Genomic DNA, 17,901 nt, shown 5'->3' on the forward strand with positions numbered 1-17,901 from the left:
TACTGATATTTCTGCATAGGCATGTGATAACAAATTACTGGTATTTATAATAATAATAATAAATTTGATTTAAAAGCGCCTTTCTTGGCACTCAAGGACACCATACAGGGATACAAAAGACATTATAAGCAGCAAAAAAATAAAGAATACAACAACAATAAAAACAAAAGAAACAGGCAGAGCAATTAACATCAAGTGGAATAGGCAGTTTTTTTTGTAATTCAAGTTTTTTTATTGCTTTTTCCTTTGGTGCATGACAGTTCAGCGTATCACATGCAGAGACATTTCCCGTTACAATACAAACCGAGTCTTAACCATAGACAGAACAACCAAACAATAATAATAATAATTATATATATATATATATATATATATATATATATACACACACACACACACACACACACACACACACACATAAATACAAATAAACATATGCATATATACATACATGAAATCAGTTACAACAAGACTATAACATCAGCAGCTTTAGGGGCACATCAATATTGGAATAGTTAGCAGTGTTGTTCATAATACAGGTTTATCAGTCAGTGTGATGTATGTCCAGAAACTATCCCATGCTGGTGCTTCATCTTTTTTTACAGTGCTTATCCTGTTTAGCATATGCTCATATGAAGCTGTTTTTATCATGGTGTTGGCCCATTCTTTTAATGCCGGGGTTTTAGGTGTTTTCCAGTGTTTAAGTATTTTCCTGGCAGCCACTGTAATGCCAACCATGATTACAGAAAACTCTTTACTTGATATGTTGTGTAATTGACTTCTGTCACCTAATAGGCAGAGTCTTGGAGATATTGGTAGGTTTCTTCCGGCCCAGTTTCCTAAATATTCCAAAATGATTCTCCAGAAGGGCTGGATAGTTGGGCATTCCCAAATACAGTGTAATAGAGAGCCTGCTTCTTTCTGGCATTTCCAACACAAATTGTTATCCATTACTCCCATTCTGTATAATCTTAAAGGTGTCCAATAATATCTGTGTATTATTTTATATTGGGTGAATTTCCCTTTCACTTCCCTTATGTATTTTCCATTGTCAGATACTATCTTCAGCCATTCCCTGTCCTCCATTATACATCCTAGGTCTTTCTCCCATACTACTTTTAGGTTATTACAGTCGTTGCTGAGCAGTTTGTTGGTTGTTTTATAGAATACAGAAGTTCGATGGCACTCCTCGGGTAGTGTGATGTAGTCCATGATGTGGTTTCCAACTGTGAACTGAATCTTGGTGGAAATACAGCTCATGATTTGTAGGAACTCCCAAAAATGTTCTTTCCCCTTGAGCTTGTATTTTCTAGTTAAGTCAGAGTATGACACAAACAAGTCCTCTTCAAAAAGATCAGCAATGTTACATATACCATTATCATGCCATTTTTTCCAAAATACTGATGTCTTCCCAATTTGAATCATAGAGTTATACCATAGAGAGGAGTAGGATTGCTTATGATGTAGGCAGTTTTAAACAAATGTGTTTTGAGTTGCAATTTGAAATGGGGGAATTAATCAATTTTTCTAAGTTGGGGTGGTAAAAATTCCAGAGAAGGGGAGCACAGTGACTGAATGCTCTGCTCCCCATGGTGGTGAGACGGGCGGAGGGGACAGACAGGTGTATGGAGGAAGAGGATCTGAGGGAGCGGGAGGAGATCAGACAAATATGGGGGGCAAGGTTGTGGATGGCCTTGAATGTAAACAGGAGGACTTTGAATTGGATACAGAACTGTACCGGAAGCCAGTGGAGCTGTTGGAGGACAGGAGTGATGTGGTGGATGGTGGGGGTTCGAGTTATGCGGGCAGCTGAAGAAAGCTATATGCAAAAGAGGAAAAGGCCAAGACAGCCTGGTAATAAATGGTGCTGGAGCTATTTAATTTGATAACTGAACTATACTTTACACTGTCACAGTGGGCATGAAGATGGTGAAAATATTGATGTTCCTCTTATCATCAAAAGCTAGTTAAAAGGTGGGAGCAGGCTTTCCTCTGAAGTGACATGATCAACAGTGGCAATTATGTAACAGTCAAGATAATACAACTATGACTTATAATAATAATAATAATAATAATAATAATAATAATAATAGTAGTAGTAGTAGTAGCAGTGGGCATCGAGCAGGACCACAGCAGCAGCCACAGCCACGATCCAGGTGCCACCACAATACCACACCAACACCGCAAAAAGGAAATCTGTGAGGTGAGAAAGCACAATGACTCCGGGGAAGATGCTAAGTTAGTAAGTTACATTTATTAATTGGATATAAATGCATACAGATGGAGAAAGAGGAGGAGAGAGAAGCTCAATGTGTCATAGGAAGCCTTAACCCATAGCAGCAAAACTAAGGGCTGATCCAAGGCAAACCTGACCCAGTCCTATAAGAGAGAGTTTTAAGCTTACTCTTAAATGTGGAGATGGTGTCTGCCCCCTGAACCAACTGGGAGCTGGTTCTACAGGAGAGGAGCTTGGTAGACTCCCATTCTACGAACCACAAGTAACTCTGCATTCTTCGAGCACAAATTTTTAGTGGGGTTAAAGGGTATTATGAGCTTTTTAAGACATGAAGATGCCTGACCATTAAGAGCTTTGCATGTGAGGAGAATTTAAATTCAATTATGGATTTTACGGGGAGCCAGCAGAGAAGCAATGCAATGTTACACAGGTGAGAAAAGGCAGCCCTTAAAGTTTGTTTTGTGTGGGTGTTAATGGACATATCCAAATCAAAGATTACTGGCTGGAGGCCAGGGCAACACCATCTAGAGTATCTATATCTTTAAATAATGAGATGGGGCCAAGTACAATAACTTCTGTTTTGTCTCAGTTTAACATCAGAAAATTGTAGGTCATCCAGTTTTGTCCTTTTGTCCTTAATGCATGCTTGAAGTTTAACTAAATGATTGCATGCAGATATAATTGGGTATCATCTGCATAGCAGTTTGTGGAGTGTGTTCTAATAATATTGCGTAGATGAAGCATATAAGGTGAAAAGAATTGGTCCAAGCATAGAGCCTTGTGGAACACCATGACTAACTTTAGCGTGCATGGAGGATTCATCATTAACATGAACAAACTAAGATTGATCTGATAAATTCAACCAGCTTAGTGCAGTCCTTTGAATGCCAATTAAATGTTCCAGACTCTGTAATAGGATGTGATGGCCCATGATGTTGAATACAGCACTAATAAGACAAGTACAGAGACAAGTCCTTTGTCTGAAGCAATTGGAAGGTCATTTGCAATTTTGATATGCGTCTCTCTGCTATGATGCACTCTAAATCCTGACTAAAAATCCTCAAACTATTGTATGTTGAAAGTCACACAACTGATAAGCGACTACCATCTCATGGATCTTGGAGAGAAAGGTGAGATTAGATATAGGCTAGGTCTATAGTTGGCTAAAACCCCTGGATCAAAAGTGGGTTTTTCAAGAAGAGTTTTTTTTTTTTTTTTTACAGCTACTTTAAATGACAGTGGTACCCCATGTAACCTGTGAAATACAAATACATACATAGACATATTGATCATATCTAGTAAAGAAGCATTAACCAAGGTTAAACCTTCTTTAAGTAGCCTAGTTGGGATGGGTTTTAAAAGACAGGTAGCTGGTAAGATGGCTTAGATAAATAAATCGTTAAAGTTAATTGGTGAAGGTCGATAGTAGAATAGCAGACTAAATATATGTCAGATCTTACCCCCATTTTCCAATGGGCACGTCTGTGCTGTGTGTTCCAGTTTTGCCACGTGTCATACCATAGGAAGAGTGTCTCAGAAGCGGAGCGTCTTGCCTGCCTGACTCACAGATTATATTGTCTCTATAATCACGTCAAGCTAGGATCTATTTTACACTCCAAGCACTTCAATAATTAAACTCCATGACTTCCCTTTTCTGGTGTTGTCCTGATAAAAGGGATTTGTGATGTCTATTATGTTTTTCCACCTGCAAGATTAATCTCTCCTCGTCCGTGGTGTTGTAGAGGAGACATAAACAATATTATATTTTGGTAAACTGACTGGATTCTCTTGCTTTTTCACTTCCTGCCTGGTTGTCCGAACGCTCTGTGGCTCGCGGGAAAATAGACCTGGTGCACATCTATTGCAGAGCCGAGAGCCGCTTCATGCATGCTTCTGTGATGCACCGTGGCGCAGCTGGTGGAATATCAAGTAGTGACTTGAATGGCCGCGATTGCTCGCTAGGCCTCTGGAACACAGCGGAAAATAGGAGTTGCACCTGTTTTTAAGGTTCCTGCGTTTGAAGATAAATCGGTAGAGGTTGAGGTCAGTAGATGATGAATTTCAGCTCTAATAGTTCACGTAATCGTCACTACTGAGAGCGATAGGAATACATGGCTTAATAGCAGGGTCCAACATAACCTGGGCCAGTAGATCAGAGTTTTACTGGCCCCTTGTATAATTTTACTGGCAAGGAAAAAAGAGGGATCATATACACGTACGTATTGTAATGATTTATTTAAACAACAAACAAAAAACCTATTCTGCATCTACAGATATGAGTTCAGTCAGTTTTTGTTCTTAAATGATGCAACATAGCTAATTTGCCGCAATGTTAGGAAGAGGAGAAAACATGCTGATCAGGCAAATGTCAGATATTTAAAGTTGCAATATGTAATATATTTACTGTATTAAATCAAAAAATGACCATAATATGTCATCAGATATTAAGAAAACATGCTAAGTTAAGAGGACCGTCAGTTTGCAGTGTGTTGCCGTAATTTTAAGCAGAGAAAGTGTGTCTGTCAGTCAGGTGGAATGGACGGCGAGGTAGTGGTGTTTTGTAGCAGTTCCTACCTTAATTTAAGACAAGAAAGTGTGTCTGTCAGTCGGGTGAAGTGGATGGCGAGGTAGTGGTGTTTTTAGCGGTTCCTACCATAATTTTAAGATGAGAAAGTGTGTCTGTCAGTCGAGTAGAGAGAACAGTGAGGTAGTGGTGTTTTTCGCTGGTTGTCCGAACGCCCCGTGGCTCACGGGAAAATAGACCTGGCACACATCTTTTGCGGAGCCGAGAGCCACTTCATGCATGCTTCTGTGACGCACCGTGCCGCAGCTGGTGGAATATCAAGCATTGACTTGAATGGCTGCGATTACTCTCGAGGCCTCTGGAACACAGCGCAGACACGTCTGGTGGAAAATAGGAGTTACACCCGTTTTTAAGGTTCCTGCGTTTGAAGATAAGTCGGTAGAGGTTGAGGTCAGTAGATGATGAATTTCAGCTCTAATAGTTCACGTAATTGTCACTACTGAGAGCGATAGGAATACATGGCTTAATAGCAGGGTCCAACATAACCTGGGCCAGTAGATCAGAGCCAGATCAGGCCATTGCTTATCTCGAACCCTGCAATAGAGCTTTGACTCTTGTCAGCCTGGCTACAGTGCTGAAAAGAAAATTTAGGTTTTTCTTGTTCTTTTCCTATTTTCCTTTATTAATGATAAGTAATAGGCTGCTCTGGCATTTCAGAGGGCCTTCCTATACAGTAAGTTTTAAGACTGTCTTGCCAGACTAAACAAAATTCTTTCATATTGGTGGAACGCCATTTACTTTCAAGTCTTTGAGGTTTGTTTAAATGTGCAGCTTTGGGAGTTATACAATGGCGCTACCTTACTCTGTTTTGCCATCTTCTTTTTTAGAGGAGCAACAGATTTGAGTGTTGGACGCAGTAAACCTGCAGCACCTTCTTTAAGATCAATTTAGGAGGCACTAAAGTTAACATAAGAGCCCTTTGTTATATTGAGATTAAATTAAATTCTGATGGAATAACTTCCTTATATTTAGCTACGCTAGTTTGTGTGGTGTGTCCCGCACCGTCGCCAAGCGTCGGCCTTCGTCAGCCTTTTTTCGGCCGATTCCGTCGGCCATCGGTCAAACATCAATCATCTGATTGGTTGTTCAGCTTGAAAAAGAGAGTTACACGTTACAAAATAAACTAGCGTTAATAAACTAATATCCTATACTGTAAAGCAGGCGCAATCGCTTGTTTGCTAGGGGTCGGGTCCGGACTCATTAACACACTGACAACTTTATATTCAGAGTGATTGTGTAAAGGTGTTCACAAAATACCAACCTTTCGGGAACTTGTGAATTTCGCCAGCCGTCTTCTCTCTTTTTCATGGAGACAGATGCTGTGTGCACGGAGGGGAGGGGCTGTGTACCACCCTGATAATTTTTACAGTCTATGTATCATGTCAAGACGTACAAAAAAGCTCATTGGAGCCATACCCTAAACCCAACAGGAAGTCCGCCATTTTTAATTGAAAGTTATCCATTTCCACATGTCGTACTTTAAAGAACTACTAGAGATTACATTCGATCAACTTCAAATTTGGTCTGTGCCATCTTAAGACCTTAGAGATGAAAAGTTCTTAAAAGAAAAATACTTCGTTGTAAGGCATGGCCATGGCGGGACGGCCATTTTGTGCGTTTCGCCATCGAAACAGGAAGTGGGTGTAACTCAAGTGTACATTGTCCAATTGGCTCGAAACTTTGCATGATTCATAAGACTCCTGACGACATTTACCGGCCCAAATTGACTCAAAGTCATAGTGCCCCCTAGTGGCAACAGGAAGTAGGCTCAAAACTATACGTGCTATACTTTAATGAACTACTCTGAGAGATTTCATCCGATCAACTTCAAATTTGGTCTGTGTCATCTAAAGACCTCAACGGTGTGGGCGTGGCGGCCATTTTGAGCAATTATCGATGAACAAAGAAGTTGTTGTAATTTGAGTGTACGTTGTCATATCTGCCCAAAATTTCTTTGACAAAGGTCCAGGCCTGAGGAAAATTGACTTTTGGTCATAGCGCCCCCTGCTGGCATGTGAGTCTAGGCCTGAAGGGATCCACATGGGTCTCAGATTATGGTAAATTGGCTCAATAGCGCCCCCTACAAAATGTCAAAGAAGTAGCCCCTGCAGTGTGTTTCACCTAGACATGTGAGATTTGGTGTGCATATGTATCATGTCCAAACTTACAAAAAAAGCCTCTTGGAGCCATACCCTTAAACCAGCTGAACGTCAGCTATATTAAAGTGCTCATATAATGGTCTTTTCAGGTTCATAATTGTATTTAGAGGTTGTACCTGAATAGGTTAACGTAGTTTAATTTTCATATTTTTGTTGTACTGGACATTGCTGCAGCTCTTCTTTTCACCCTGTGTATTGAGCTCTCTGTTTTAGCTACTGAGTGAGGCATCTCACTTCTATTCCATCTTAGTTGGGAGTCACATGCGCAGTACCTAGGTAAGGACTACCAGCCAGTCAGAAGCAGAATATGAGGGCATGCCACGCTAGCAGCTAGGCCAGCATTATAACGTGTGTTACAAAGTGACGCACGTTTGTCACGGAAGCAAAGGCTGGACTACAATAGAGCTGTGTCAAATTACCATGTAACGCAGCAAAACAGGTAGTTGTTTCAAACTCAAGTGTACGTTGTCCAATCAGCCCCAAATTGTTTTGCTTAATTAGAGAACAGGCCTGAGAGCATGAACAAGTTAATGAGTTATAGTCATAGCGTCACCTTCTGAAAACAGGAAGTAAGCCCTTACGAAAATCATTAGTTTTACCTGAAACTTACATGATGTGGTTTAAACATGATATACAGCAACATGACGTATAAATAGTGTGTTCTCTAGCACCACATAGCGGACACAGAATGTGCTCCACAATTTGAAATATGTAATTTCCAACGCTATGCACTACATGGAGGGAATTCATTTAAAATCTTGCGTACAGTGTCTGACAGTAACTGAAATATATGGCCGCGTCAACTGGGAGCCGCCGGATACTAGGCTCAAAAACTTACCAAAATTGGCACTCATGTCAGACCTGGCGAAAATTGCAAAGTTCTGCAGTGATTGAGCTTGGGTGTGACCAGTGGGCTCCATAGTGCCCCCTAATGCACCCCATAGTTCGGATAAAGTTCATTTGATGTTTTATGAAATTAGGGGGGGCACATTGTTTTCATCTTGAGGAACATATATTTTTTTCGCCCAACAGGAAGTCAGCCATCTTGGATTTTGTGCGTTAATTTTCATTTTACGAACACATGTTTCAGAACTTTAGGATGCACAAAAACTCTCAAAATTTTGCAGCCATGTTCCAAATAGTAAATTCTTTGATTTGATATTGCATTTAAGTTTGGGTGTGTCATGGTGGTTCCATAGCGCGAGTTGCATGGCGGCCGTTTTGTGTGTTTAGCAATAACACAGGAAACTGTTGTAACTTCACTTTACATTGTCCAATCTGCCTGAAACTTCACATGCTGGATAAGAGTCTAGACCTGGAGACATCTACATGCCCATATTGAGTCAGGTTCTTAGTGTCACTTGCTGGCAACACCTTATGTGACAAACATCATCCAATTTACATGACATTTGTATAGTGAGGTCTACACATGATATACAGTAACATGACATATAGTGTGTGTTCTCTAGCACCACATAGTGGACAGAGGAAGTGTTACAGGCAACTGGCATCCCGCCAATACCCCCGACATGCTGAGAGGGGCGAGTGTCCGTTCATCGCAGCTTGCAGCTTTTTTTTTCTGATCAATAGCCCACCCTCGTTAACCGGTTATTAACTGTTACTGTTACATGCATTGTTGTCGCCACTTTACTGGAAGCCCTTGCGTGACCGACACAAGTCCACAGCATGTCTGCGGAGCATATGTCTCCCTGGCATATCTGTGTGTAGGGCGGCCAATTTAACCCACCAGTCATCATCAATATAGTGGCATGTGTCACTTACATGCTGTTGTGGCTGCTCTTTGCGCCTGCTGCTTAGTTTTATACATGCAGGTGCCATTCTTTCCCTCTCCCCTGGTGTAACGGACCATAGTTGATCCGTGGTCCGTATGGATCAACACACACAATTTCAGTGGCAGTTGGTAGTCGAGTTAACCAAGAATAGGGGTTTAAAGCCGGGCTTGGGTACCAAACCCGGTGCTAATATGGCACCGGTGCCTAAAAGACGGAATAGCAACGTAGATTTTGGTGCCATATTTTGGTTCCTCATAAATGCCTGCACTGCTCTCTGATGCTCTGAAACAGAAGTTAAAGGCAACAGAATCATCGCTGTATGTCACACTAGTTAACACTAACGTTACACAGGCCAGCAGGTAACGTTAACCTACCATTAGCTTGTAACTGGATTAAACAGGGTTAAAATGCTGACAGCTGAACGGTGTAAAAGTTAGGGCTGGGTATCGTTCAGAATCTTTCGATCCGGTGCCAATTTCGATACCTCAGTTTCAATACCAATTCCTAACGATACTTTTTTCGATACCATATGTTTTAAAATCCATTTCATCATCAACAAAAATACATTAAACACAAAGCTTTTATTTTTCACCTTAATTGTGAATCAAAACAGTTATCAAAATTAAAAAATTCTGGTAAAACTGCTCACTCAGAGTAACATTAATTAAAGTGCCTTGCCTTACAAGCTCAGCCTGTCAGTCAGTCATCAGGGCAGAGAAACCACCGTTGTGGCTGCTTGTAAGAGGAAGTGTAACATCAACAACACCGCGACCGCTTTCGGCTCGCCATTAATATCATATCGCAGCAAACGCTGTCTGCGTGAAGTTTTAAAAAACTGTAACCACACTTGAAACCAACCGTGACTCTCTGTGACTTCAACAAAACTGCAGGCAGTTTACTCCGTCCGCACCTCTCCATGTGTGTTTGTGTGTGTGTGTGTGTGTGTGTGTGTGTGTGTGTGTGGTGTGTGTCGGTCAGAGCTCCGCTCTGTGTCAATATGCAGAGAGGACAGATAAGCTTGCGCTTACGCGCTCAGACGCTTTTGGAACCGAAATTTGGCACCGAAAGATAAAGAATTTTTCGATACTCATAGGATTGGAGTATTTTTTTCGATACCATAAAAGTATTGACGTTCGATACCCAGCCCTAGTAAAAGTTTAACTGTATTTCACTGTAGAAGATTCCAACATCGGGACGTACAACAGTCTGCCGCTAAAGACACAAACTAGCACTTGGTCACTGCTGTTGTCGGAAAAACAACACTAAATGGTGCGTTTACTTGAAACTGGTAAACCTTGTGATTAGGGCTGCACAATTAATCAAATTTTAATCACGATCACGATTTTGGCTTCCCACGATCAAATTTGCGTGATCGAGCGATATTTAAAATGCGTCATTCCGTTCATAGAACAGTTTTTGCAAAGCCAATCTAGCGCTCCATAAACCACTGTCTGATCACATGTCTCCATGAGCCAATCAGAGCTGTTCCCTGCCTGCACCGCGCAGCTTAGTTTCTAGATGTAGACAGTCACAGAGGACAGAGTAATGTGAGGAATATTCCACAACAGGTAGCAGTCGGTCATCATAAGCCGGTCACGATGTTTACCAGTTTACCAGTAAACGCAACGTTTTGTCCCGTCTGTGTTGTTTTTCAGACAACAGCTGTGACCAGTGCTAGTTTGTGTCTTTTAGCTCATAGCTTTAGCAGCAGACTGTTGGACGTCCCGCTGTTGGAAACCTACAGTGAAATACAGACACACTACACTGTTTAGCAGTCAGCATTTTAGCCGTGTTTAATCCAGTTACTACTGTGGCTAACGGTAGGCTAACGTTACCTGCTGTGTAACGTGTTATTAGTGTTTACTAGCGTGACATTCAGCGATGTTTAGGTTGCCTCTAACGTGGGTTTCGGAGCATCAGAGCGCAACGCAGACATGTAAGTGGCAGTGTAATGAGCCACAGAAATCCGTGTAGCTATTTCGTCTGGTAGATACTGGGCACCACATGCGCCATTAACGTGAACAGAAAATTGGCAAACATGCATGTGTGGAAAGCGGTCGCACAACAGCTGAAATGGCATACTCCTTCACAGTATCCGTCAATAAAGGAGGAATGTAGCACAATATGGATGTATTAGTAGGAATGTAGCACAATATGGATGTAAAAGCAGTTATAATTATATAACTAGAACTGCAAGCAGTTATGACGGGGCCCAAGCCTCCGATGCCATTCGCCTCCGATGCCAGTCGTCCGCGACGCCCCGGGGAGCCGCGCCAGTCGCCCCCGATGACCCGCGAAGCTGCACCAATGCGGCCCCGAAGCATTACGTAGGGGGGGCAAACGGTGAATATTGAGAGGTTTGATGCACGAGGTCTGCGGTACTCTGCCGTTGCAAATGTAGTGGTTAACAGTTCATCTCCATGCATATACAGACTGCTTTTAACAATTATCTACTATAAACAAACTTCTTAACCCCCCTGACCACAGGGGACAGCAGAGAGAAATGAGAGAGTGACTTAGAGGGTGGAGGTACCGGCAGGTGTGGTGGTTGAAAGAGCAGGGGAGGTGGTCAGGTTGTTGAAAATGGCGTCATAGGCGCCGATTGATGTTTTCCTCCGTGGGTGCTCACAGGCGCACGTCGTTCCAAAAAAAAAATTTGTCAAAAGTTGTTTGCATTTCAAAACCTTAGGAAATGGACGCGCCGACCACGAACACACGCCTATTAACTTGATAATAAAGCCGTGGGTAGGCTTTCAACTCAGGACAGCGCCACTTCTCACAAATACAGATAGGATTGGAGATGAGAAGTTTAACTGACACGTAACCGATCACCTTCGGTGGGAAATTAAGAATCAATGCCACCAACATATCCAATCACACTATGACTGACTCTCCATCGCACTTACCAACTGCAATGTTTGATAATTACACGGTATCAGGTTATATGAATGGTGTTGATTTTGGATTGAAAAAGTGGGAGAAAAGAGTTACATTTGTCCATTGTGAAGGTTGTAGAAACTTTTTTCAGGTGGGTTAAGAAGTTTGTTTATTGTAGAACACCAAAGGAGCACGCGAAAGCGAAAACCAAAACGTAACGGTAGGAGGCATACATCAGTAAATATTGAGAAGTGTGAGCTGCAATGTCTTTGATACATTCCCATTGCAAATATTCCATTAACATTGATTAACAGGGCGATTAACATTGATTGCTCCACCTCAGAAGGGGTTAAAAGGCCGAAACAGTTATATGTTTACTATAGCGCCCCCTAATGGCCGATCTTTGCCAAATTTGGTAGAGATCCTCACAGCAGCATGATGAACGAGCATGACAAGTTTCGTGTTGATTGCTTTTACTGTGGCAGAGATATTGCAATTGCAAATATCCCATTTAAATGCATTGAGTTAGTGGGCGAAACACATAAACGTTGCTTATAGCGCCCCCTAAAGGCCGATCTTCGCCAAATTTGGTAGAGAGCATCGTAGTGGAATGTTGAACAAGGCTGTCAAGTTATTTGCTGATAACCTTAAATTTAACCGAGATATGATATGATACATGCGTGGTAGCTAGCTGGGACAATTTGTTTGTTTGTCAAATTGGCATACTTTAGCGTAGCAAAATTCTTTCCATAACTTTTTGTCAGGTCGATCTGGAGATGCTAACTACCAGGTTTCGTGCAGATCGGTCGCACGGCCTAGGACAAGTTCGAAAAAGTTGGTTTTGCACGTTGCGCGATACTGCGAAAAAACCTTTGAGCGGAAATGGGCGTGGCTCATATCAGGCAATTCAGCTTAATTCAAGGAACACGTGGATGTAAGAATTTCTAATGTGTGATGTGTATTGTGGGAGTTAATGACAAAAAACCATTATAGCGCCACCTAGTGGTCCACATGTGTAATTTTTGGTAGGTGTGATCCATGGCCCATTGTCCATCTACCCTGTAAATTTAAATTTGTTCACATTAGTGTAAGTGGTGAATCTAGAGTTGGGTCACATTGGGTCCCATAGGCCACGCCCACTTTGACCCCTCAGTACCCCACTCTAGGGTTGGCCTCAGGATTGGCCCCAGATGGTACCCATCAAATTTTGTATAAATCGGATGAGCCGTTCATGAGATATAAACTTTTGGTTCTTGTAGCGCCCCCTAGTGACCGCTTTTCGTAAAACTCATGGAGTACCTCCCGAGGGTCATGGCAAAGAATAATCTAAAGTTTGGCGTTGATAGCATTTATTTTGGCTGAGATATGCCAAAGTTGGTGTTTTCATAGTTAGCTACACAAATTTGTTTGTGCGTAATATGCGCAATTCTTATCGTATATCAATTCTTTCCATAGCTTTTAGACAGGTCAGTCTGGGGATGTTACGTACCAAGTTTCGTGCAGATCGGTCGCACGGTCTAGGAGCAGTTCGAAAAAGTAGGTTTTTCATATATCGCGATTTTTCAGGCATAAAAGTTTTGAATGTCGGATGTACGGTGTGGGAGTTATAGGGCCAAACGCGTTTTTTTCTGCTATAGCGCCACCTAGTGGTGGAAATGGGTGAATTTTTGCGCCTGAGATCCTTGCGGGGTTTTGGACCAGTTCTGAAAATGGCAACCCCCCACCATGTACCGTTTAGGCTGCAGTCGGAGTTTTAGGCAGAGAAGAATCGGAAGAATAATAATAATCCTTAGAAAAACAATAGGGTTCCACAGCCCTGCTGTGCGAACGGCGTAGCTATTGCTACCGCCGGTTCTTGCAGACTCGGGCTTGGACCCCTAATTATGTGACAATAAAATTGAGTTTTGGCTAAAATCAACAAATAATCGTGATAATTAATCGTGATCTCAATATTGATCAAAATAATCGTGATTATCATTTTGGCCATAATCGTGCAGCCCTACTTGTGATGCATTCAAAGTTATTGTAAAATAACCTTTTCTCATCAATTTTTTTCATTTAACAGCAATTTACTGGTGAAATAAGTTATTATTGTTATAAGTTTTTAATAAATAATTTCAATTCTCCCCTTTTTTGTGCTAATCCGAAAATTGATCCGATTCGTGACTCAAGACCGCAAACCGAACCAAGAGTTTTGTGATCCGTTGCACCTCTATTCCCTATGTTTGTTTCACGCTCGCAGCTGCCAGTACAACTCTTGATTGTTGAATTGGTGTGCGAAGAATAATATCTGCACATGTGAAATTATATAATTTACTAGTGAGCATCTTTTATCGCACTCGCAAGATATGACATAATCCTGATGCCATATACTTGGCCGTCGTCTGTAGTCTCTCGAGTCTGGTATGGCTGCGGCCTGGAGCCTCTGTCTCATTCCTGGGCTTGTCAAATGGTAAATTTAGTTAGTCAAAAATACAAAATCACAAATAATTTTCTAGATGTCACAGTTAAGTTAGTGAGCATGTTTGTTACAATCGATTGAAAACCTTTAAACTAAATTAACGATTTAAGCCATACATATAGTTTGCAGATTTCTGGATGTTATTGTTGTATCCCCAGTGGTATTGTAGCCTATATTGTGTATTTGATGAAACATACATTGACTTGCTTTATTTGCATATTCACAAAAAAAGTACAAACAACATAAAAACTTATGCCAGGGGAAAAAACATATAGCTCAGCAATAAAGCCACCCTCATTTTACACTATAAATAATACACATTTACAACAGAGTACAATGAAACAATTTGAATGCCTTTAGCATTGGAAGGGGATCTAAATAATGGTCAAGCTCATTTTTGTATGAATATCAAAGTTATTAAAACACCTTTTTTTTTTTTATAATTCTAGGTATTACTTTTGGAATCTTACAATTTCGTATAGCTGCTGCAGCACAGTGATCACTGACGTCATCTGGAAAAATTCCTATGTGGGTGAATTTATGGGATTTATTTGTTAGAATGACATCAATTAGAGTGGATTTCCTTGGGTGGGTGTATCTATGATTTGAGTTATGTTCACTGAATCACAATATTCTTTAAACTGGTTTGACACTGATGACAACCAATACCAGTTTAAATCACTCAGCAGTAAAAGTTCTTTTACTTGCAACTCAGCTAACACTGATGACCGTGAGGTGAGTGTCATTAACAGTTGAGGGTGGTCTATAACAGCCAACAATATTCAGATGACAATCATTTCCGTAGTGTAATAACTCAAACTGTTTTGATGTTGCATGGAATTTTTATTTTATATAGACTGCAAAACCTCCTCCCTTACTTTTCCGATCTTTGTATCCCTCTATTGCGACATCATCTGCAACAGATTTTTTGAGCAAGGTCTCAGACAAGACCAACATTTCATTTTTGGTCGTCTCTGCCCAGATTTTTACTTGGTCTAACTTAAGCATTAAACTACGAACATTAAAATGCAGGACACCAAGGCCAGACCTTTCTGAAAATTCCAGAGGGGTTGAAAGACAATTTCCCACCGGACCAGGATTTTAGCCAGCCATCAAAAGCATCAACATTATCAGACATCACTGCATTAAGTTTTTTAGTGGGGGATTGTAATCGGATTGTCCATTTTTATATTCCAGACGTAATTTTTTCACAAGGCATAATAAATTCTGTAGAGTGAGAAGGCAAAAGACAGATTTGTTTAAAACGTTCAGGGTAACACGCATTTTTGCCTTCGGCACAGCCTGGCCTGCCGCTTGGATCGAACATGCAGAAAGCATCCCATATTAGCAGCTCATGTTGCCAGCAATGCAGGGAACACACACCAACAAGTAGCCAGTAGCCTAGCTCCGTGGATTAATATCGGGGGATAAGGGCCAGAGTCAGGGAGCATACACCGTTGATTATTTAGGCGAGAAAACACCACCGAGCTCAATGTTGATCACTTCCACAACCCAGCGTCCAGCAAACTCCACCAGTCCATCCAATAACCAGGGCTATGACAGACTTCCCGGAGAGGGTGGCGATGAGCTACTGTTGTCAACAAAGCAGGTGAATTTCCCAAGTTTGGCAAGTGCAGGTAGCGCAACAGATAAGCTCCACTTCAAACAATGCGTAGGCTTCCACGATTTCCATCAAAGGAAAAAGTGCAAGTTAATCCTTTGATCTGTGTGGTTTAGTTAAAAAACAAACATAAATTTAACGTTTATGACGGGACAAAACATAGAGTCAAACACAAGACGCACACAGAGCTGCTGTCTTGGATGGATGATGTGGATTGTTTACTCTAACCATCTCTAGGATTTATAGGATTATAGGATCCTATAAAGGATCCTATAATCATAATCATCAATTATAGGATTTCTAGTCCCTCTCGGTTTATTAGTCAGCCAGCCAACTTGAGCTAACGTTAGGTTTGTAGGGATCGTGGGATTTACCAAAATATTTACTTCACATATAAACACAAAATTGCTTTACTAGCTCAATCGTGTTGTAACTGACACATCTGCTGAAAAACAATATTTTCCTATTGACCGATTTAGCTCCTGTAAGTTTGCGAAATTCACATGTAGCAGCTATTAGGCTATTTCCATAGCAAGCTCGGGGACGGTACCAGGCGAGAGGGCATGAGACGGGAGACGGGAGGCTCATGCCCCCTTGCCTGGTGCAGTGTGTATTTGATTCTGCATGGTTATTAGAAGCATTTGTCCGAGTGGCTCGTAGCAGCAAACCGATGATGAGCTGAGTGACTGAGCTACTGTTTGCACAGACTCTTTGAGGAGTTTTAAGTAGCTCTTCACCATGGGACCCCTCTCATCATTATCTGGAATGTGAGTGTGGTAGAGAGGCAGGAGGGAGAAAACCAAGGGCAATGTGAGTAAAAAACACAGCATATGGATTATTGTTTGGCTGCTTTTTTCAGACAAGGGTTAACTGCAGGTGCGCTTGTGTGTGACCAACTGGACATGTGTTACTTTAAAAGCTTGGAGGGTTGCTGTTGTGTACCAACACGCCTAAGGCTAGAATTATAAAGCAATAAACATAAAGCAAAAAGCTCAGTGTCTGTAAAGTGTTTTTTGCCACTGACCCTCAACAGCCACTGTATTCAGTGGTCGCCCACTTTGCACACCTACTATTCATGTGTACTGTAGGTAAGCCTGATCACACACACCTGTACTGAAGAAATGGGAATCTGTGCCTGGTCTTACATATCTAACAAGATCTTAATTTTCTCCACCTCCAGCTCTTGTCTTATTTCCACCTTCATATCGGCAACAATTTGTCTCTAATTTTTTAATTTAGCTGGCACTGAATAGGCATTTAATTATATTTAAATTGATGACAAAAGTGTCACAGACACATTGATTGACACATCCTAAATGAGAAGCCACATTTATTTCCAGGATTGCAGGGAGCTATTGGTTACCTACTTACTTACCTACAAACTCCTTGTATATATCTGTGAAAATTAAATAAACCTGGAGGAGTGAGTTGTCACAGTCGTCATCCCAGTTTTTGTTTTCAAGTTTGAGGCAGTCACTGGTAAAAAAACACCCAGATAACTTGACATTAACCATCTGACATATAAAGTGGAAGGCACTAGAAACTATTTCCTGAGATTCCGCTCTTCTCCATCTCCCTTGAAGGACTTTTCAAATATTTGATGTAGTCTGAACAAAAAAACATAATTGCCTTGCTGGTAAGACATGTTGTTTCAGTTTAGGGTTGTGCCGATGGACGATATCATCGTCCATCAATATCAACCAATCCAGCTTACTACAATGTGCTACGTTGACGAGTGGCTTATGCTAGTGCTTGGTTCGTCATAAGGTTACAAAATTGTCAACATGCTCATAAAGTTATTTTTAGTACAATTGTTTTGACCACGATTGTTTTGGTTAATAGCAGTGTGCTAACCCACAATTACGTTCTCCATGTGTTGTTAGCTGTATGGGTTGTCGTATAATCTAATGCTTAGTTAGCCAGCTAGTGCACCCCGGTCCGTCTGCCTTACTCCCCGGCACTAATAGACTTCAGTCGGGATGAGGGCAGAAGACCCCCCACTAGCTCAGCCAGCACAAACCTTAGTGCCTGGTCCCGAAAATACCGCCCGCCACCCCCACCTTTCTTCTCACTTTAATTTTGTATTGTTGTGTAAAGAAGACTGTAATGCAAATACATGCAAAGTAAGCTTTTCATTGCATGGTGTAAGTTGTTTTACTGTGCATATGAC

General features: G+C 41.3%; 1 protein-coding gene across 28 annotated transcripts in view; it reads left to right on the plus strand.

Annotated features, from left to right (window-relative positions):
- The window catches only part of dmd (dystrophin), a 470,394-nt gene that overhangs the window by 398,677 nt on the left and 53,816 nt on the right, over window positions 1-17,901 (plus strand). The window lies entirely within an intron of this gene.

This window comes from Perca fluviatilis, chromosome 24 (assembly GCF_010015445.1).
Source record: "Perca fluviatilis chromosome 24, GENO_Pfluv_1.0, whole genome shotgun sequence".
In the NCBI taxonomy this organism is placed as follows: Eukaryota; Metazoa; Chordata; class Actinopteri; order Perciformes; family Percidae; genus Perca; species Perca fluviatilis.